This window comes from Mycteria americana, chromosome 1 (assembly GCF_035582795.1).
Source record: "Mycteria americana isolate JAX WOST 10 ecotype Jacksonville Zoo and Gardens chromosome 1, USCA_MyAme_1.0, whole genome shotgun sequence".
NCBI classification, from domain to species: domain Eukaryota; kingdom Metazoa; phylum Chordata; class Aves; order Ciconiiformes; family Ciconiidae; genus Mycteria; species Mycteria americana.
This window is the reverse complement of record NC_134365.1, coordinates 88,395,556-88,416,774: the sequence shown is the minus strand read 5'-3', so window position 1 is coordinate 88,416,774 and position 21,219 is coordinate 88,395,556.

Below are 21,219 nucleotides of genomic sequence, written 5' to 3'. Positions count from 1 at the left end.
CTATCAGCGAATGCAGTTCCAAGAGACAGTGAAAACCAGCTACAGCTTTCCGTGCTGGCAGCTTTCCTGTGGGCGCAATCGCTGGACGTTTCGAATTTGGCAGGCGGGCTCTGCGAGAGAGAAATACACAGTGTTGCCCCTTTACGAAGGCAAGGTTTTGCAGAAAGCGAATGTCTGTCTAGCAGCGAATGTAGTTCCAAGAGACAGTGAAAACCAGCTACAGCTTTCCGTGCTGGCAGCTTTCCTGTGGGCGCAATCGCTGGACGTTTCGAATTTGGCAACCGGGTTCTGCGAGAGAGAAATACACAGTGTTGCCCCTGTTCCAACGAAAGCTTTTGTAGAAAGCGAATGTCTGTCTATCAGCGAATGCAGTTCCAAGGGGCAGTGAAAACCAGCTACAGCTTTCCGTGCTGGAAGCTTTCCTGTGGGCGCAATCGCTGGACGTTTCGAATTTGGCAACCGGGCTCTGCGAGAGAGAAATACACAGTGTTGCCCCTGTACCAACGAAAGCTTTTGTAGAAAGCGAATGTCTGTCTATCAGCGAATGCAGTTCCAAGGGGCAGTGAAAACCAGCTACAGCTTTCCGTGCTGGCAGCTTTCCTGTGGGCGCAATCGCTGGACGTTTCGAATTTGGCAGCCGGGCTCTGCGAGAGAGAAATACACAGTGTTGCCCCTTTACGAACGAAAGCTTTTGTAGAACGCGAATGTCTATCTATCAGCGAATGCAGTTCCAAGGGGCAGTGAAAACCAGCTACAGCTTTCCTTGCTGGCAGCTTTCCTGTGGGCGCAATCGCTGGACGTTTCGAATTTGGCAACCGGGCTCTGCGAGAGAGAAATACACAGTGTTGCCCCTTTACGAAGGCAAGGTTTTGCAGAAAGCGAATGTCTGTCTATCAGCGAATGTAGTTCCAAGAGACAGTGAAAACCAGCTACAGCTTTCCGTGCTGGCAGCTTTCCTGTGGGCGCAATCGCTGGACGTTTCGAATTTGGCAACCGGGCTCTGCGAGAGAGAAATACACAGTGTTGCCCCTGTTCCAACGAAAGCTTTTGTAGAAAGCGAATGTCTGTCTATCAGCGAATGCAGTTCCAAGAGACAGTGAAAACCAGCTACAGCTTTCCGTGCTGGCAGCTTTCCTGTGGGCGCAATCGCTGGATGTTTCGAATTTGGCAACCGGGCTCTGCGAGAGAGAAATACACAGTGTTGCCCCTGTACCAACGAAAGCTTTTGTAGAAAGCGAATGTCTGTCTAGCAGCGAATGTAGTTCCAAGGGGCAGTGAAAACCAGCTACAGCTTTCCGTGCTGGCAGCTTTCCTGTGGGCGCAATCGCTGGACGTTTCGAATTTGGCAACCGGGCTCTGCGAGATAGAAATACACAGTGTTGCCCCTGTACCAACGAAAGCTTTTGTAGAAAGCGAATGTCTGTCTATCAGCGAATGCAGTTCCAAGGGGCAGTGAAAACCAGCTACAGCTTTCCGTGCTGGCAGCTTTCCTGTGGGCGCAATCGCTGGACGTTTCGAATTTGGCAGCCGGGCTCTGCGAGAGAGAAATACACAGTGTTGCCCCTTTACGAAGGCAAGGTTTTGCAGAAAGCGAATGTCTGTCTAGCAGCGAATGTAGTTCCAAGGGGCAGTGAAAACCAGCTACAGCTTTCCGTGCTGGCAGCTTTCCTGTGGGCGCAATCGCTGGACGTTTCGAATTTGGCAGCCGGGCTCTGCGAGAGAGAAATACACAGTGTTGCCCCTTTACGAACGAAAGCTTTTGTAGAAAGCGAATGTCTATCTATCAGCGAATGCAGTTCCAAGGGGCAGTGAAAACCAGCTACAGCTTTCCTTGCTGGCAGCTTTCCTGTGGGCGCAATCGCTGGACGTTTTGAATTTGGCAACCGGGCTCTGCGAGAGAGAAATACACAGTGTTGCCCCTTTACGAAGGCAAGGTTTTGCAGAAAGCGAATGTCTGTCTAGCAGCGAATGTAGTTCCAAGGGGCAGTGAAAACCAGCTACAGCTTTCCGTGCTGGCAGCTTTCCTGTGGGCGCAATCGCTGGACGTTTCGAATTTGGCAACCGGGCTCTGCGAGAGAGAAATACACAGTGTTGCCCCTGTTCCAACGAAAGCTTTTGTAGAAAGCGAATGTCTGTCTATCAGCGAATGCAGTTCCAAGGGGCAGTGAAAACCAGCTACAGCTTTCCGTGCTGGAAGCTTTCCTGTGGGCGCAATCGCTGGACGTTTCGAATTTGGCAACCGGGCTCTGCGAGAGAGAAATACACAGTGTTGCCCCTGTACCAACGAAAGCTTTTGCAGAAAGCGAATGTCTGTCTAGCAGCGAATGCAGTTCCAAGGGGCAGTGAAAACCAGCTACAGCTTTCCGTGCTGGCAGCTTTCCTGTGGGCGCAATTGCTGGACGTTTTGAATTTGGCAACCGGGCTCTGCGAGAGAGAAATACACAGTGTTGCCCCTGTTCCAACGAAAGCTTTTGTAGAAAGCGAATGTCTGTCTATCAGCAAATGCAGTTCCAAGAGACAGTGAAAACCAGCTACAGCTTTCCGTGCTGGCAGCTTTCCTGTGGGCGCAATCGCTGGACGTTTCGAATTTGGCAGCCGGTCTCTGCGAGAGAGAAATACACAGTGTTGCCCCTTTACGAAAGCAAGGTTTTGCAGAAAGCGAATGTCTGTCTATCAGCGAATGCAGTTCCAAGAGACAGTGAAAACCAGCTACAGCTTTCCGTGCTGGCAGCTTTCCTGTGGGCGCAATCGCTGGACGTTTCGAATTTGGCAGCCGGGCTCTGCGAGAGAGAAATACACAGTGTTGCCCCTTTACGAAGGCAAGGTTTTGCAGAAAGCGAATGTCTGTCTATCAGCGAATGTAGTTCCAAGAGACAGTGAAAACCAGCTACAGCTTTCCGTGCTGGCAGCTTTCCTGTGGGCGCAATCGCTGGACGTTTCGAATTTGGCAACCGGGCTCTGCGAGAGAGAAATACACAGTGTTGCCCCTGTACCAACGAAAGCTTTTGTAGAAAGCGAATGTCTGTCTAATAGCGAATGCAGTTCCAAGGGGCAGTGAAAACCAGCTACAGCTTTCCGTGCTGGCAGCTTTCCTGTGGGCGCAATCGCTGGACGTTTCGAATTTGGCAACCGGGCTCTGCGAGAGAGAAATACACAGTGTTGCCCTTGTTCCAACGAAAGCTTTTGTAGAAAGCGAATGTCTGTCTATCAGCAAATGCAGTTCCAAGAGACAGTGAAAACCAGCTACAGCTTTCCGTGCTGGCAGCTTTCCTGTGGGCGCAATCGCTGGACGTTTCGAATTTGGCAGCCGGGCTCTGCGAGAGAGAAATACACAGTATCGCCCCTTTACGAAGGCAAGGTTTTGCAGAAAGCGAATGTCTGTCTAGCAGCGAATGTAGTTCCAAGAGACAGTGAAAACCAGCTACAGCTTTCCGTGCTGGCAGCTTTCCTGTGGGCGCAATCGCTGGACGTTTCGAATTTGGCAACCGGGCTCTGCGAGAGAGAAATACACAGTGTTGCCCCTGTACCAACGAAAGCTTTTGTAGAAAGCGAATGTCTGTCTATCAGCGAATGCAGTTCCAAGGGGCAGTGAAAACCAGCTACAGCTTTCCGTGCTGGCAGCTTTCCTGTGGGCGCAATCGCTGGACGTTTCGAATTTGGCAACCGGGCTCTGCGAGAGAGAAATACACAGTGTTGCCCCTGTACCAACGAAAGCTTTTGTAGAAAGCGAATGTCTGTCTATCAGCGAATGCAGTTCCAAGAGGCAGTGAAAACCAGCTACAGCTTTCCTTGCTGGCAGCTTTCCTGTGGGCGCAATCGCTGGACGTTTCGAATTTGGCAACCGGGCTCTGCGAGAGAGAAATACACAGTGTTGCCCCTGTACCAACGAAAGCTTTTGTAGAAAGCGAATGTCTGTCTATCAGCGAATGCAGTTCCAAGGGGCAGTGAAAACCAGCTACAGCTTTCCGTGCTGGCAGCTTTCCTGTGGGCGCAATCGCTGGACGTTTCGAATTTGGCAGCCGGGCTCTGCGAGAGAGAAATACACAGTGTTGCCCCTTTACGAACGAAAGCTTTTGTAGAAAGCGAATGTCTATCTATCAGCGAATGCAGTTCCAAGGGGCAGTGAAAACCAGCTACAGCTTTCCTTGCTGGCAGCTTTCCTGTGGGCGCAATCGCTGGACGTTTTGAATTTGGCAACCGGGCTCTGCGAGAGAGAAATACAAAGTGTTGCCCCTTTACGAAGTCAAGGTTTTGCAGAAAGCGAATGTCTGTCTATCAGCGAATGCAGTTCCAAGGGGCAGTGAAAACCAGCTACAGCTTTCCGTGCTGGCAGCTTTCCTGTGGGCGCAATCGCTGGACGTTTCGAATTTGGCAGCCGGGCTCTGCGAGAGAGAAATACACAGTGTTGCCCCTTTACGAACGAAAGCTTTTGTAGAACGCGAATGTCTATCTATCAGCGAATGCAGTTCCAAGGGGCAGTGAAAACCAGCTACAGCTTTCCTTGCTGGCAGCTTTCCTGTGGGCGCAATCGCTGGACGTTTCGAATTTGGCAACCGGGCTCTGCGAGAGAGAAATACACAGTGTTGCCCCTTTACGAAGGCAAGGTTTTGCAGAAAGCGAATGTCTGTCTATCAGCGAATGTAGTTCCAAGAGACAGTGAAAACCAGCTACAGCTTTCCGTGCTGGCAGCTTTCCTGTGGGCGCAATCGCTGGACGTTTCGAATTTGGCAACCGGGCTCTGCGAGAGAGAAATACACAGTGTTGCCCCTGTTCCAACGAAAGCTTTTGTAGAAAGCGAATGTCTGTCTATCAGCGAATGCAGTTCCAAGAGACAGTGAAAACCAGCTACAGCTTTCCGTGCTGGCAGCTTTCCTGTGGGCGCAATCGCTGGATGTTTCGAATTTGGCAACCGGGCTCTGCGAGAGAGAAATACACAGTGTTGCCCCTGTACCAACGAAAGCTTTTGTAGAAAGCGAATGTCTGTCTAGCAGCGAATGTAGTTCCAAGGGGCAGTGAAAACCAGCTACAGCTTTCCGTGCTGGCAGCTTTCCTGTGGGCGCAATCGCTGGACGTTTCGAATTTGGCAACCGGGCTCTGCGAGAGAGAAATACACAGTGTTGCCCCTGTACCAACGAAAGCTTTTGTAGAAAGCGAATGTCTGTCTATCAGCGAATGCAGTTCCAAGGGGCAGTGAAAACCAGCTACAGCTTTCCGTGCTGGCAGCTTTCCTGTGGGCGCAATCGCTGGACGTTTCGAATTTGGCAGCCGGGCTCTGCGAGAGAGAAATACACAGTGTTGCCCCTTTACGAAGGCAAGGTTTTGCAGAAAGCGAATGTCTGTCTAGCAGCGAATGTAGTTCCAAGGGGCAGTGAAAACCAGCTACAGCTTTCCGTGCTGGCAGCTTTCCTGTGGGCGCAATCGCTGGACGTTTCGAATTTGGCAGCCGGGCTCTGCGAGAGAGAAATACACAGTGTTGCCCCTTTACGAACGAAAGCTTTTGTAGAAAGCGAATGTCTATCTATCAGCGAATGCAGTTCCAAGGGGCAGTGAAAACCAGCTACAGCTTTCCTTGCTGGCAGCTTTCCTGTGGGCGCAATCGCTGGACGTTTTGAATTTGGCAACCGGGCTCTGCGAGAGAGAAATACACAGTGTTGCCCCTTTACGAAGGCAAGGTTTTGCAGAAAGCGAATGTCTGTCTAGCAGCGAATGTAGTTCCAAGGGGCAGTGAAAACCAGCTACAGCTTTCCGTGCTGGCAGCTTTCCTGTGGGCGCAATCGCTGGACGTTTCTAATTTGGCAACCGGGCTCTGCGAGAGAGAAATACACAGTGTTGCCCCTGTTCCAACGAAAGCTTTTGTAGAAAGCGAATGTCTGTCTATCAGCGAATGCAGTTCCAAGGGGCAGTGAAAACCAGCTACAGCTTTCCGTGCTGGCAGCTTTCCTGTGGGCGCAATCGCTGGACGTTTCGAATTTGGCAACCGGGCTCTGCGAGAGAGAAATACACAGTGTTGCCCCTTTACGAACGAAAGCTTTTGTAGAAAGCGAATGTCTGTCTATCAGCAACTGCAGTTCCAAGAGACAGTGAAAACCAGCTACAGCTTTCCGTGCTGGCAGCTTTCCTGTGGGCGCAATCGCTGGACGTTTCGAATTTGGCAACCGGGCTCTGCGAGAGAGAAATACACAGTGTTGCCCCTGTACCAACGAAAGCTTTTGTAGAAAGCGAATGTCTGTCTATCAGCGAATGCAGTTCCAAGGGGCAGTGAAAACCAGCTACAGCTTTCCGTGCTGGCAGCTTTCCTGTGGGCGCAATTGCTGGACGTTTCGAATTTGGCAACCGGGCTCTGCGAGAGAGAAATACACAGTGTTGCCCCTGTACCAACGAAAGCTTTTGTAGAAAGCGAATGTCTGTCTATCAGCGAATGCAGTTCCAAGGGGCAGTGAAAACCAGCTACAGCTTTCCGTGCTGGCAGCTTTCCTGTGGGCGCAATCGCTGGACGTTTCGAATTTGGCAGCCGGGCTCTGCGAGAGAGAAATACACAGTGTTGCCCCTTTACGAACGAAAGCTTTTGTAGAAAGCGAATGTCTATCTATCAGCGAATGCAGTTCCAAGGGGCAGTGAAAACCAGCTACAGCTTTCCTTGCTGGCAGCTTTCCTGTGGGCGCAATCGCTGGACGTTTTGAATTTGGCAACCGGGCTCTGCGAGAGAGAAATACAAAGTGTTGCCCCTTTACGAAGTCAAGGTTTTGCAGAAAGCGAATGTCTGTCTATCAGCGAATGCAGTTCCAAGGGGCAGTGAAAACCAGCTACAGCTTTCCGTGCTGGCAGCTTTCCTGTGGGCGCAATCGCTGGACGTTTCGAATTTGGCAGCCGGGCTCTGCGAGAGAGAAATACACAGTGTTGCCCCTTTACGAACGAAAGCTTTTGTAGAACGCGAATGTCTATCTATCAGCGAATGCAGTTCCAAGGGGCAGTGAAAACCAGCTACAGCTTTCCTTGCTGGCAGCTTTCCTGTGGGCGCAATCGCTGGACGTTTCGAATTTGGCAACCGGGCTCTGCGAGAGAGAAATACACAGTGTTGCCCCTTTACGAAGGCAAGGTTTTGCAGAAAGCGAATGTCTGTCTATCAGCGAATGTAGTTCCAAGAGACAGTGAAAACCAGCTACAGCTTTCCGTGCTGGCAGCTTTCCTGTGGGCGCAATCGCTGGACGTTTCGAATTTGGCAACCGGGCTCTGCGAGAGAGAAATACACAGTGTTGCCCCTGTTCCAACGAAAGCTTTTGTAGAAAGCGAATGTCTGTCTATCAGCGAATGCAGTTCCAAGAGACAGTGAAAACCAGCTACAGCTTTCCGTGCTGGCAGCTTTCCTGTGGGCGCAATCGCTGGATGTTTCGAATTTGGCAACCGGGCTCTGCGAGAGAGAAATACACAGTGTTGCCCCTGTACCAACGAAAGCTTTTGTAGAAAGCGAATGTCTGTCTAGCAGCGAATGTAGTTCCAAGGGGCAGTGAAAACCAGCTACAGCTTTCCGTGCTGGCAGCTTTCCTGTGGGCGCAATCGCTGGACGTTTCGAATTTGGCAACCGGGCTCTGCGAGAGAGAAATACACAGTGTTGCCCCTGTACCAACGAAAGCTTTTGTAGAAAGCGAATGTCTGTCTATCAGCGAATGCAGTTCCAAGGGGCAGTGAAAACCAGCTACAGCTTTCCGTGCTGGCAGCTTTCCTGTGGGCGCAATCGCTGGACGTTTCGAATTTGGCAGCCGGGCTCTGCGAGAGAGAAATACACAGTGTTGCCCCTTTACGAAGGCAAGGTTTTGCAGAAAGCGAATGTCTGTCTAGCAGCGAATGTAGTTCCAAGGGGCAGTGAAAACCAGCTACAGCTTTCCGTGCTGGCAGCTTTCCTGTGGGCGCAATCGCTGGACGTTTCGAATTTGGCAGCCGGGCTCTGCGAGAGAGAAATACACAGTGTTGCCCCTTTACGAACGAAAGCTTTTGTAGAAAGCGAATGTCTATCTATCAGCGAATGCAGTTCCAAGGGGCAGTGAAAACCAGCTACAGCTTTCCTTGCTGGCAGCTTTCCTGTGGGCGCAATCGCTGGACGTTTTGAATTTGGCAACCGGGCTCTGCGAGAGAGAAATACACAGTGTTGCCCCTTTACGAAGGCAAGGTTTTGCAGAAAGCGAATGTCTGTCTAGCAGCGAATGTAGTTCCAAGGGGCAGTGAAAACCAGCTACAGCTTTCCGTGCTGGCAGCTTTCCTGTGGGCGCAATCGCTGGACGTTTCTAATTTGGCAACCGGGCTCTGCGAGAGAGAAATACACAGTGTTGCCCCTGTTCCAACGAAAGCTTTTGTAGAAAGCGAATGTCTGTCTATCAGCGAATGCAGTTCCAAGGGGCAGTGAAAACCAGCTACAGCTTTCCGTGCTGGCAGCTTTCCTGTGGGCGCAATCGCTGGACGTTTCGAATTTGGCAACCGGGCTCTGCGAGAGAGAAATACACAGTGTTGCCCCTTTACGAACGAAAGCTTTTGTAGAAAGCGAATGTCTGTCTATCAGCAACTGCAGTTCCAAGAGACAGTGAAAACCAGCTACAGCTTTCCGTGCTGGCAGCTTTCCTGTGGGCGCAATCGCTGGACGTTTCGAATTTGGCAACCGGGCTCTGCGAGAGAGAAATACACAGTGTTGCCCCTGTACCAACGAAAGCTTTTGTAGAAAGCGAATGTCTGTCTATCAGCGAATGCAGTTCCAAGGGGCAGTGAAAACCAGCTACAGCTTTCCGTGCTGGCAGCTTTCCTGTGGGCGCAATTGCTGGACGTTTCGAATTTGGCAACCGGGCTCTGCGAGAGAGAAATACACAGTGTTGCCCCTGTTCCAACGAAAGCTTTTGTAGAAAGCGAATGTCTGTCTATCAGCAAATGCAGTTCCAAGAGACAGTGAAAACCAGCTACAGCTTTCCGTGCTGGCAGCTTTCCTGTGGGCGCAATCGCTGGACGTTTCGAATTTGGCAGCCGGGCTCTGCGAGAGAGAAATACACAGTGTTGCCCCTTTACGAAAGCAAGGTTTTGCAGAAAGCGAATGTCTGTCTATCAGCGAATGCAGTTCCAAGAGACAGTGAAAACCAGCTACAGCTTTCCGTGCTGGCAGCTTTCCTGTGGGCGCAATCGCTGGACGTTTCGAATTTGGCAGCCGGGCTCTGCGAGAGAGAAATACACAGTGTTGCCCCTTTACGAAGGCAAGGTTTTGCAGAAAGCGAATGTCTGTCTAGCAGCGAATGTAGTTCCAAGAGACAGTGAAAACGAGCTACAGCTTTCCGTGCTGGCAGCTTTCCTGTGGGCGCAATCGCTGGACGTTTCGAATTTGGCAACCGGGTTCTGCGAGAGAGAAATACACAGTGTTGCCCTGTTCCAACGAAAGCTTTTGTAGAAAGCGAATGTCTGTCTATCAGCGAATGCAGTTCCAAGGGGCAGTGAAAACCAGCTACAGCTTTCCGTGCTGGCAGCTTTCCTGTGGGCGCAATCGCTGGACGTTTCGAATTTGGCAACCGGGCTCTGCGAGAGAGAAATACACAGTGTTGCCCCTGTACCAACGAAAGCTTTTGTAGAAAGCGAATGTCTGTCTAATAGCGAATGCAGTTCCAAGGGGCAGTGAAAACCAGCTACAGCTTTCCGTGCTGGCAGCTTTCCTGTGGGCGCAATCGCTGGACGTTTCGAATTTGGCAACCGGGCTCTGCGAGAGAGAAATACACAGTGTTGCCCTTGTTCCAACGAAAGCTTTTGTAGAAAGCGAATGTCTGTCTATCAGCAAATGCAGTTCCAAGAGACAGTGAAAACCAGCTACAGCTTTCCGTGCTGGCAGCTTTCCTGTGGGCGCAATCGCTGGACGTTTCGAATTTGGCAGCCGGGCTCTGCGAGAGAGAAATACACAGTATCGCCCCTTTACGAAGGCAAGGTTTTGCAGAAAGCGAATGTCTGTCTAGCAGCGAATGTAGTTCCAAGAGACAGTGAAAACCAGCTACAGCTTTCCGTGCTGGCAGCTTTCCTGTGGGCGCAATCGCTGGACGTTTCGAATTTGGCAACCGGGCTCTGCGAGAGAGAAATACACAGTGTTGCCCCTGTACCAACGAAAGCTTTTGTAGAAAGCGAATGTCTGTCTATCAGCGAATGCAGTTCCAAGGGGCAGTGAAAACCAGCTACAGCTTTCCGTGCTGGCAGCTTTCCTGTGGGCGCAATCGCTGGACGTTTCGAATTTGGCAACCGGGCTCTGCGAGAGAGAAATACACAGTGTTGCCCCTGTACCAACGAAAGCTTTTGTAGAAAGCGAATGTCTGTCTATCAGCGAATGCAGTTCCAAGAGGCAGTGAAAACCAGCTACAGCTTTCCTTGCTGGCAGCTTTCCTGTGGGCGCAATCGCTGGACGTTTCGAATTTGGCAACCGGGCTCTGCGAGAGAGAAATACACAGTGTTGCCCCTGTACCAACGAAAGCTTTTGTAGAAAGCGAATGTCTGTCTATCAGCGAATGCAGTTCCAAGGGGCAGTGAAAACCAGCTACAGCTTTCCGTGCTGGCAGCTTTCCTGTGGGCGCAATCGCTGGACGTTTCGAATTTGGCAGCCGGGCTCTGCGAGAGAGAAATACACAGTGTTGCCCCTTTACGAACGAAAGCTTTTGTAGAAAGCGAATGTCTATCTATCAGCGAATGCAGTTCCAAGGGGCAGTGAAAACCAGCTACAGCTTTCCTTGCTGGCAGCTTTCCTGTGGGCGCAATCGCTGGACGTTTTGAATTTGGCAACCGGGCTCTGCGAGAGAGAAATACAAAGTGTTGCCCCTTTACGAAGGCAAGGTTTTGCAGAAAGCGAATGTCTGTCTAGCAGCGAATGTAGTTCCAAGGGGCAGTGAAAACCAGCTACAGCTTTCCGTGCTGGCAGCTTTCCTGTGGGCGCAATCGCTGGACGTTTCGAATTTGGCAACCGGGCTCTGCGAGAGAGAAATACACAGTGTTGCCCCTGTACCAACGAAAGCTTTTGTAGAAAGCGAATGTCTGTCTATCAGCGAATGCAATTCCAAGGGGCAGTGAAAACCAGCTACAGCTTTCCTTGCTGGCAGCTTTCCTGTGGGCGCAATCGCTGGACGTTTCGAATTTGGCAACCGGGCTCTGCGAGAGAGAAATACACAGTGTTGCCCCTGTACCAACGAAAGCTTTTGTAGAAAGCGAATGTCTGTCTATCAGCGAATGCAGTTCCAAGGGGCAGTGAAAACCAGCTACAGCTTTCCGTGCTGGCAGCTTTCCTGTGGGCGCAATCGCTGGACGTTTCGAATTTGGCAGCCGGGCTCTGCGAGAGAGAAATACACAGTGTTGCCCCTTTACGAACGAAAGCTTTTGTAGAAAGCGAATGTCTATCTATCAGCGAATGCAGTTCCAAGGGGCAGTGAAAACCAGCTACAGCTTTCCTTGCTGGCAGCTTTCCTGTGGGCGCAATCGCTGGACGTTTTGAATTTGGCAACCGGGCTCTGCGAGAGAGAAATACAAAGTGTTGCCCCTTTACGAAGGCAAGGTTTTGCAGAAAGCGAATGTCTGTCTAGCAGCGAATGTAGTTCCAAGGGGCAGTGAAAACCAGCTACAGCTTTCCGTGCTGGCAGCTTTCCTGTGGGCGCAATCGCTGGACGTTTCGAATTTGGCAACCGGGCTCTGCGAGAGAGAAATACACAGTGTTGCCCCTGTACCAACGAAAGCTTTTGTAGAAAGCGAATGTCTGTCTATCAGCGAATGCAATTCCAAGGGGCAGTGAAAACCAGCTACAGCTTTCCTTGCTGGCAGCTTTCCTGTGGGCGCAATCCCTGAACGTTTCGAATTTGGCAGCCGGGCTCTGCGAGAGAGAAATACACAGTGTTGCCCCTGTACCAACGAAAGCTTTTGTAGAAAGCGAATGTCTGTCTAGCAGCGAATGTAGTTCCAAGGGGCAGTGAAAACCAGCTACAGCTTTCCGTGCTGGCAGCTTTCCTGTGGGCGCAATCGCTGGACGTTTCGAATTTGGCAGCCGGGCTCTGCGAGAGAGAAATACACAGTGTTGCCCCTTTACGAACGAAAGCTTTTGTAGAAAGCGAATGTCTGTCTAGCAGCGAATGCAGTTCCAAGGGGCAGTGAAAACCAGCTACAGCTTTCCGTGCTGGCAGCTTTCCTGTGGGCGCAATCGCTGGACGTTTCGAATTTGGCAACCGGGCTCTGCGAGAGAGAAATACACAGTGTTGCCCCTGTACCAACGAAAGCTTTTGTAGAAAGCGAATGTCTGTCTATCAGCGAATGCAGTTCCAAGGGGCAGTGAAAACCAGCTACAGCTTTCCGTGCTGGCAGCTTTCCTGTGGGCGCAATTGCTGGACGTTTCGAATTTGGCAACCGGGCTCTGCGAGAGAGAAATACACAGTGTTGCCCCTGTTCCAACGAAAGCTTTTGTAGAAAGCGAATGTCTGTCTATCAGCAAATGCAGTTCCAAGAGACAGTGAAAACCAGCTACAGCTTTCCGTGCTGGCAGCTTTCCTGTGGGCGCAATCGCTGGACGTTTCGAATTTGGCAGCCGGGCTCTGCGAGAGAGAAATACACAGTGTTGCCCCTTTACGAAGGCAAGGTTTTGCAGAAAGCGAATGTCTGTCTATCAGCGAATGCAGTTCCAAGAGACAGTGAAAACCAGCTACAGCTTTCCGTGCTGGCAGCTTTCCTGTGGGCGCAATCGCTGGACGTTTCGAATTTGGCAGCCGGGCTCTGCGAGAGAGAAATACACAGTGTTGCCCCTTTACGAAGGCAAGGTTTTGCAGAAAGCGAATGTCTGTCTATCAGCGAATGTAGTTCCAAGAGACAGTGAAAACCAGCTACAGCTTTCCGTGCTGGCAGCTTTCCTGTGGGCGCAATCGCTGGACGTTTCGAATTTGGCAACCGGGTTCTGCGAGAGAGAAATACACAGTGTTGCCCCTGTTCCAACGAAAGCTTTTGTAGAAAGCGAATGTCTGTCTATCAGCGAATGCAGTTCCAAGGGGCAGTGAAAACCAGCTACAGCTTTCCGTGCTGGCAGCTTTCCTGTGGGCGCAATCGCTGGACGTTTCGAATTTGGCAACCGGGCTCTGCGAGAGAGAAATACACAGTGTTGCCCCTGTACCAACGAAAGCTTTTGTAGAAAGCGAATGTCTGTCTAATAGCGAATGCAGTTCCAAGGGGCAGTGAAAACCAGCTACAGCTTTCCGTGCTGGCAGCTTTCCTGTGGGCGCAATCGCTGGACGTTTCGAATTTGGCAGCCGGGATCTGCGAGAGAGAAATACACAGTGTTGCCCCTTTACGAACGAAAGCTTTTGTAGAACGCGAATGTCTATCTATCAGCGAATGCAGTTCCAAGGGGCAGTGAAAACCAGCTACAGCTTTCCTTGCTGGCAGCTTTCCTGTGGGCGCAATCGCTGGACGTTTCGAATTTGGCAACCGGGCTCTGCGAGAGAGAAATACACAGTGTTGCCCCTTTACGAAGGCAAGGTTTTGCAGAAAGCGAATGTCTGTCTATCAGCGAATGTAGTTCCAAGAGACAGTGAAAACCAGCTACAGCTTTCCGTGCTGGCAGCTTTCCTGTGGGCGCAATCGCTGGACGTTTCGAATTTGGCAACCGGGCTCTGCGAGAGAGAAATACACAGTGTTGCCCCTGTTCCAACGAAAGCTTTTGTAGAAAGCGAATGTCTGTCTATCAGCGAATGCAGTTCCAAGAGACAGTGAAAACCAGCTACAGCTTTCCGTGCTGGCAGCTTTCCTGTGGGCGCAATCGCTGGATGTTTCGAATTTGGCAACCGGGCTCTGCGAGAGAGAAATACACAGTGTTGCCCCTGTACCAACGAAAGCTTTTGTAGAAAGCGAATGTCTGTCTAGCAGCGAATGTAGTTCCAAGGGGCAGTGAAAACCAGCTACAGCTTTCCGTGCTGGCAGCTTTCCTGTGGGCGCAATCGCTGGACGTTTCGAATTTGGCAACCGGGCTCTGCGAGAGAGAAATACACAGTGTTGCCCCTGTACCAACGAAAGCTTTTGTAGAAAGCGAATGTCTGTCTATCAGCGAATGCAGTTCCAAGGGGCAGTGAAAACCAGCTACAGCTTTCCGTGCTGGCAGCTTTCCTGTGGGCGCAATCGCTGGACGTTTCGAATTTGGCAACCGGGCTCTGCGAGAGAGAAATACACAGTGTTGCCCCTTTACGAAGGCAAGGTTTTGCAGAAAGCGAATGTCTGTCTAGCAGCGAATGTAGTTCCAAGGGGCAGTGAAAACCAGCTACAGCTTTCCGTGCTGGCAGCTTTCCTGTGGGCGCAATCGCTGGACGTTTCGAATTTGGCAGCCGGGCTCTGCGAGAGAGAAATACACAGTGTTGCCCCTTTACGAACGAAAGCTTTTGTGGAAAGCGAGTGTCTGTCTATCAGCGAATGCAGTTCCAAGGGGCAGTGAAAACCAGCTACAGCTTTCCGTGCTGGCAGCTTTCCTGTGGGTGCAATCGCTGGACGTTTCGAATTTGGCAACCGGGCTCTGCGAGAGAGAAATACACAGTGTTGCCCCTGTACCAACGAAAGCTTTTGTAGAAAGCGAATGTCTATCTATCATCGAATGCAGTTCCAAGGGGCAGTGAAAACCAGCTACAGCTTTCCGTGCTGGCAGCTTTCCTGTGGGCGCAATCGCTGGACGTTTCGAATTTGGCAGCCGGGCTCTGCGAGAGAGAAATACACAGTGTTGCCCCTTTACGAACGAAAGCTTTTGTAGAAAGCGAGTGTCTGTCTATCAGCGAATGCAGTTCCAAGGGGCAGTGAAAACCAGCTACAGCTTTCCGTGCTGGCAGCTTTCCTGTGGGTGCAATCGCTGGACGTTTCGAATTTGGCAACCGGGCTCTGCGAGAGAGAAATACACAGTGTTGCCCCTGTACCAAAGAAATATTTTGTAGAAAGCGAATGTCTGTCTATCAGCAAATGCAGTTCCAAGGGGCAGTGAAAACCAGCTACAGCTTTCCGTGCTGGCAGCTTTCCTGTGGGCGCAATCGCTGGACGTTTCGAATTTGGCAACCGGGCTCTGCGAGAGAGAAATACACAGTGTTGCCCCTTTACGAAGGAAAGGTTTTGCAGAAAGCGAATGTCTGTCTAGCAGCGAATGCAGTTCCAAGGGGCAGTGAAAACCAGCTACAGCTTTCCGTGCTGGCAGCTTTCCTGTGGGCGCAATCGCTGGACGTTTCGAATTTGGCAACCGGGCTCTGCGAGAGAGAAATACACAGTGTTGCCCCTGTACCAACGAAAGCTTTTGTAGAAAGCGAATGTCTGTCTATCAGCGAATGCAGTTCCAAGGGGCAGTGAAAACCAGCTACAGCTTTCCGTGCTGGCAGCTTTCCTGTGGGCGCAATCGCTGGACGTTTCGAATTTGGCAGCCAGGCTCTGCGAGAGAGAAATACACAGTGTTGCCCCTTTACGAAGGCAAGGTTTTGCAGAAAGCGAATGTCTGTCTAGGAGCGAATGTAGTTCCAAGAGACAGTGAAAACAGCTACAGCTTTCCGTGCTGGCAGCTTTCCTGTGGGCGCAATCGCTGGACGTTTCGAATTTGGCAACCGGGCTCTGCGAGAGAGAAATACACAGTGTTGCCCCTTTACGAAGGCAAGGTTTTGCAGAAAGCGAATGTCTGTCTAGCAGCGAATGCAGTTCCAAGGGGCAGTGAAAACCAGCTACAGCTTTCCGTGCTGGCAGCTTTCCTGTGGGCGCAATCGCTGGACGTTTCGAATTTGGCAACCGGGCTCTGCGAGAGAGAAATACACAGTGTTGCCCCTGTACCAACGAAAGCTTTTGTAGAAAGCGAATGTCTGTCTATCAGCGAATGCAGTTCCAAGGGGCAGTGAAAACCAGCTACAGCTTTCCTTGCTGGCAGCTTTCCTGTGGGCGCAATCGCTGGACGTTTCGAATTTGGCAACCGGGCTCTGCGAGAGAGAAATACACAGTGTTGCCCCTGTACCAACGAAAGCTTTTGTAGAAAGCGAATGTCTGTCTATCAGCGAATGCAGTTCCAAGGGGCAGTGAAAACCAGCTACAGCTTTCCGTGCTGGCAGCTTTCCTGTGGGCGCAATCGCTGGACGTTTCGAATTTGGCAGCCGGGCTCTGCGAGAGAGAAATACACAGTGTTGCCCCTTTACGAAAGCAAGGTTTTGCAGAAAGCGAATGTCTGTCTATCAGCGAATGCAGTTCCAAGAGACAGTGAAAACCAGCTACAGCTTTCCGTGCTGGCAGCTTTCCTGTGGGCGCAATCGCTGGACGTTTCGAATTTGGCAGCCGGGCTCTGCGAGAGAGAAATACACAGTGTTGCCCCTTTACGAAGGCAAGGTTTTGCAGAAAGCGAATGTCTGTCTAGCAGCGAATGTAGTTCCAAGAGACAGTGAAAACGAGCTACAGCTTTCCGTGCTGGCAGCTTTCCTGTGGGCGCAATCGCTGGACGTTTCGAATTTGGCAACCGGGTTCTGCGAGAGAGAAATACACAGTGTTGCCCCTGTTCCAACGAAAGCTTTTGTAGAAAGCGAATGTCTGTCTATCAGCGAATGCAGTTCCAAGGGGCAGTGAAAACCAGCTACAGCTTTCCGTGCTGGCAGCTTTCCTGTGGGCGCAATCGCTGGACGTTTCGAATTTGGCAACCGGGCTCTGCGAGAGAGAAATACACAGTGTTGCCCCTGTACCAACGAAAGCTTTTGTAGAAAGCGAATGTCTGTCTAATAGCGAATGCAGTTCCAAGGGGCAGTGAAAACCAGCTACAGCTTTCCGTGCTGGCAGCTTTCCTGTGGGCGCAATCGCTGGACGTTTCGAATTTGGCAACCGGGCTCTGCGAGAGAGAAATACACAGTGTTGCCCTTGTTCCAACGAAAGCTTTTGTAGAAAGCGAATGTCTGTCTATCAGCAAATGCAGTTCCAAGAGACAGTGAAAACCAGCTACAGCTTTCCGTGCTGGCAGCTTTCCTGTGGGCGCAATCGCTGGACGTTTCGAATTTGGCAGCCGGGCTCTGCGAGAGAGAAATACACAGTATCGCCCCTTTACGAAGGCAAGGTTTTGCAGAAAGCGAATGTCTGTCTAGCAGCGAATGCAGTTCCAAGAGACAGTGAAAACCAGCTACAGCTTTCCGTGCTGGCAGCTTTCCTGTGGGCGCAATCGCTGGACGTTTCGAATTTGGCAACCGGGCTCTGCGAGAGAGAAATACACAGTGTTGCCCCTGTACCAACGAAAGCTTTTGTAGAAAGCGAATGTCTGTCTATCAGCGAATGCAGTTCCAAGGGGCAGTGAAAACCAGCTACAGCTTTCCGTGCTGGCAGCTTTCCTGTGGGCGCAATCGCTGGACGTTTCGAATTTGGCAGCCGGGCTCTGCGAGAGAGAAATACACAGTGTTGCCCCTTTACGAACGAAAGCTTTTGTAGAAAGCGAATGTCTATCTATCAGCGAATGCAGTTCCAAGGGGCAGTGAAAACCAGCTACAGCTTTCCTTGCTGGCAGCTTTCCTGTGGGCGCAATCGCTGGACGTTTTGAATTTGGCAACCGGGCTCTGCGAGAGAGAAATACAAAGTGTTGCCCCTTTACGAAGGCAAGGTTTTGCAGAAAGCGAATGTCTGTCTAGCAGCGAATGTAGTTCCAAGGGGCAGTGAAAACGAGCTACAGCTTTCCGTGCTGGCAGCTTTCCTGTGGGCGCAATCGCTGGACGTTTCGAATTTGGCAACCGGGCTCTGCGAGAGAGAAATACACAGTGTTGCCCCTGTACCAACGAAAGCTTTTGTAGAAAGCGAATGTCTGTCTATCAGCGAATGCAATTCCAAGGGGCAGTGAAAACCAGCTACAGCTTTCCTTGCTGGCAGCTTTCCTGTGGGCGCAATCCCTGAACGTTTCGAATTTGGCAGCCGGGCTCTGCGAGAGAGAAATACACAGTGTTGCCCCTGTACCAACGAAAGCTTTTGTAGAAAGCGAATGTCTGTCTAGCAGCGAATGTAGTTCCAAGGGGCAGTGAAAACCAGCTACAGCTTTCCGTGCTGGCAGCTTTCCTGTGGGCGCAATCGCTGGACGTTTCGAATTTGGCAACCGGGCTCTGCGAGAGAGAAATAAACAGTGTTGCCCCTTTACGAACGAAAGCTTTTGTAGAAAGCGAATGTCTGTCTAGCAGCGAATGCAGTTCCAAGGGGCAGTGAAAACCAGCTACAGCTTTCCGTGCTGGCAGCTTTCCTGTGGGCGCAATCGCTGGACGTTTCGAATTTGGCAACCGGGCTCTGCGAGAGAGAAATACACAGTGTTGCCCCTGTACCAACGAAAGCTTTTGTAGAAAGCGAATGTCTGTCTATCAGCGAATGCAGTTCCAAGGGGCAGTGAAAACCAGCTACAGCTTTCCGTGCTGGCAGCTTTCCTGTGGGCGCAATTGCTGGACGTTTCGAATTTGGCAACCGGGCTCTGCGAGAGAGAAATACACAGTGTTGCCCCTGTTCCAACGAAAGCTTTTGTAGAAAGCGAATGTCTGTCTATCAGCAAATGCAGTTCCAAGAGACAGTGAAAACCAGCTACAGCTTTCCGTGCTGGCAGCTTTCCTGTGGGCGCAATCGCTGGACGTTTCGAATTTGGCAGCCGGGCTCTGCGAGAGAGAAATACACAGTGTTGCCCCTTTACGAAGGCAAGGTTTTGCAGAAAGCGAATGTCTGTCTATCAGCGAATGCAGTTCCAAGAGACAGTGAAAACCAGCTACAGCTTTCCGTGCTGGCAGCTTTCCTGTCGGCGCAATCGCTGGACGTTTCGAATTTGGCAGCCGGGCTCTGCGAGAGAGAAATACACAGTGTTGCCCCTTTACGAAGGCAAGGTTTTGCAGAAAGCGAATGTCTGTCTATCAGCGAATGTAGTTCCAAGAGACAGTGAAAACCAGCTACAGCTTTCCGTGCTGGCAGCTTTCCTGTGGGCGCAATCGCTGGACGTTTCGAATTTGGCAACCGGGTTCTGCGAGAGAGAAATACACAGTGTTGCCCCTGTTCCAACGAAAGCTTTTGTAGAAAGCGAATGTCTGTCTATCAGCGAATGCAGTTCCAAGGGGCAGTGAAAACCAGCTACAGCTTTCCGTGCTGGCAGCTTTCCTGTGGGCGCAATCGCTGGACGTTTCGAATTTGGCAACCGGGCTCTGCGAGAGAGAAATACACAGTGTTGCCCCTGTACCAACGAAAGCTTTTGTAGAAAGCGAATGTCTGTCTAATAGCGAATGCAGTTCCAAGGGGCAGTGAAAACCAGCTACAGCTTTCCGTGCTGGCAGCTTTCCTGTGGGCGCAATCGCTGGACGTTTCGAATTTGGCAGCCGGGCTCTGCGAGAGAGAAATACACAGTGTTGCCCCTTTACGAACGAAAGCTTTTGTAGAACGCGAATGTCTATCTATCAGCGAATGCAGTTCCAAGGGGCAGTGAAAACCAGCTACAGCTTTCCTTGCTGGCAGCTTTCCTGTGGGCGCAATCGCTGGACGTTTCGAATTTGGCAACCGGGCTCTGCGAGAGAGAAATACACAGTGTTGCCCCTTTACGAAGGCAAGGTTTTGCAGAAAGCGAATGTCTGTCTATCAGCGAATGTAGTTCCAAGAGACAGTGAAAACCAGCTACAGCTTTCCGTGCTGGCAGCTTTCCTGTGGGCGCAATCGCTGGACGTTTCGAATTTGGCAACCGGGCTCTGCGAGAGAGAAATACACAGTGTTGCCCCTGTTCCAACGAAAGCTTTTGTAGAAAGCGAATGTCTGTCTATCAGCGAATGCAGTTCCAAGAGACAGTGAAAACCAGCTACAGCTTTCCGTGCTGGCAGCTTTCCTGTGGGCGCAATCGCTGGATGTTTCGAATTTGGCAACCGGGCTCTGCGAGAGAGAAATACACAGTGTTGCCCCTGTACCAACGAAAGCTTTTGTAGAAAGCGAATGTCTGTCTAGCAGCGAATGTAGTTCCAAGGGGCAGTGAAAACCAGCTACAGCTTTCCGTGCTGGCAGCTTTCCTGTGGGCGCAATCGCTGGACGTTTCGAATTTGGCAACCGGGCTCTGCGAGAGAGAAATACACAGTGTTGCCCCTGTACCAACGAAAGCTTTTGTAGAAAGCGAATGTCTGTCTATCAGCGAATGCAGTTCCAAGGGGCAGTGAAAACCAGCTACAGCTTTCCGTGCTGGCAGCTTTCCTGTGGGCGCAATCGCTGGACGTTTCGAATTTGGCAACCGGGCTCTGCGAGAGAGAAATACACAGTGTTGCCCCTTTACGAAGGCAAGGTTTTGCAGAAAGCGAATGTCTGTCTAGCAGCGAATGTAGTTCCAAGGGGCAGTGAAAACCAGCTACAGCTTTCCGTGCTGGCAGCTTTCCTGTGGGCGCAATCGCTGGACGTTTCGAATTTGGCAGCCGGGCTCTGCGAGAGAGAAATACACAGTGTTGCCCCTTTACGAACGAAAGCTTTTGTGGAAAGCGAGTGTCTGTCTATCAGCGAATGCAGTTCCAAGGGGCAGTGAAAACCAGCTACAGCTTTCCGTGCTGGCAGCTTTCCTGTGGGTGCAATCGCTGGACGTTTCGAATTTGGCAACCGGGCTCTGCGAGAGAGAAATACACAGTGTTGCCCCTGTACCAACGAAAGCTTTTGTAGAAAGCGAATGTCTATCTATCATCGAATGCAGTTCCAAGGGGCAGTGAAAACCAGCTACAGCTTTCCGTGCTGGCAGCTTTCCTGTGGGCGCAATCGCTGGACGTTTCGAATTTGGCAGCCGGGCTCTGCGAGAGAGAAATACACAGTGTTGCCCCTTTACGAACGAAAGCTTTTGTAGAAAGCGAGTGTCTGTCTATCAGCGAATGCAGTTCCAAGGGGCAGTGAAAACCAGCTACAGCTTTCCGTGCTGGCAGCTTTCCTGTGGGTGCAATCGCTGGACGTTTCGAATTTGGCAACCGGGCTCTGCGAGAGAGAAATACACAGTGTTGCCCCTGTACCAAAGAAATATTTTGTAGAAAGCGAATGTCTGTCTATCAGCAAATGCAGTTCCAAGGGGCAGTGAAAACCAGCTACAGCTTTCCGTGCTGGCAGCTTTCCTGTGGGCGCAATCGCTGGACGTTTCGAATTTGGCAGGCGGGCTCTGCGAGAGAGAAATACACAGTGTTGCCCCTTTACGAAGGAAAGGTTTTGCAGAAAGCGAATGTCTGTCTAGCAGCGAATGCAGTTCCAAGGGGCAGTGAAAACCAG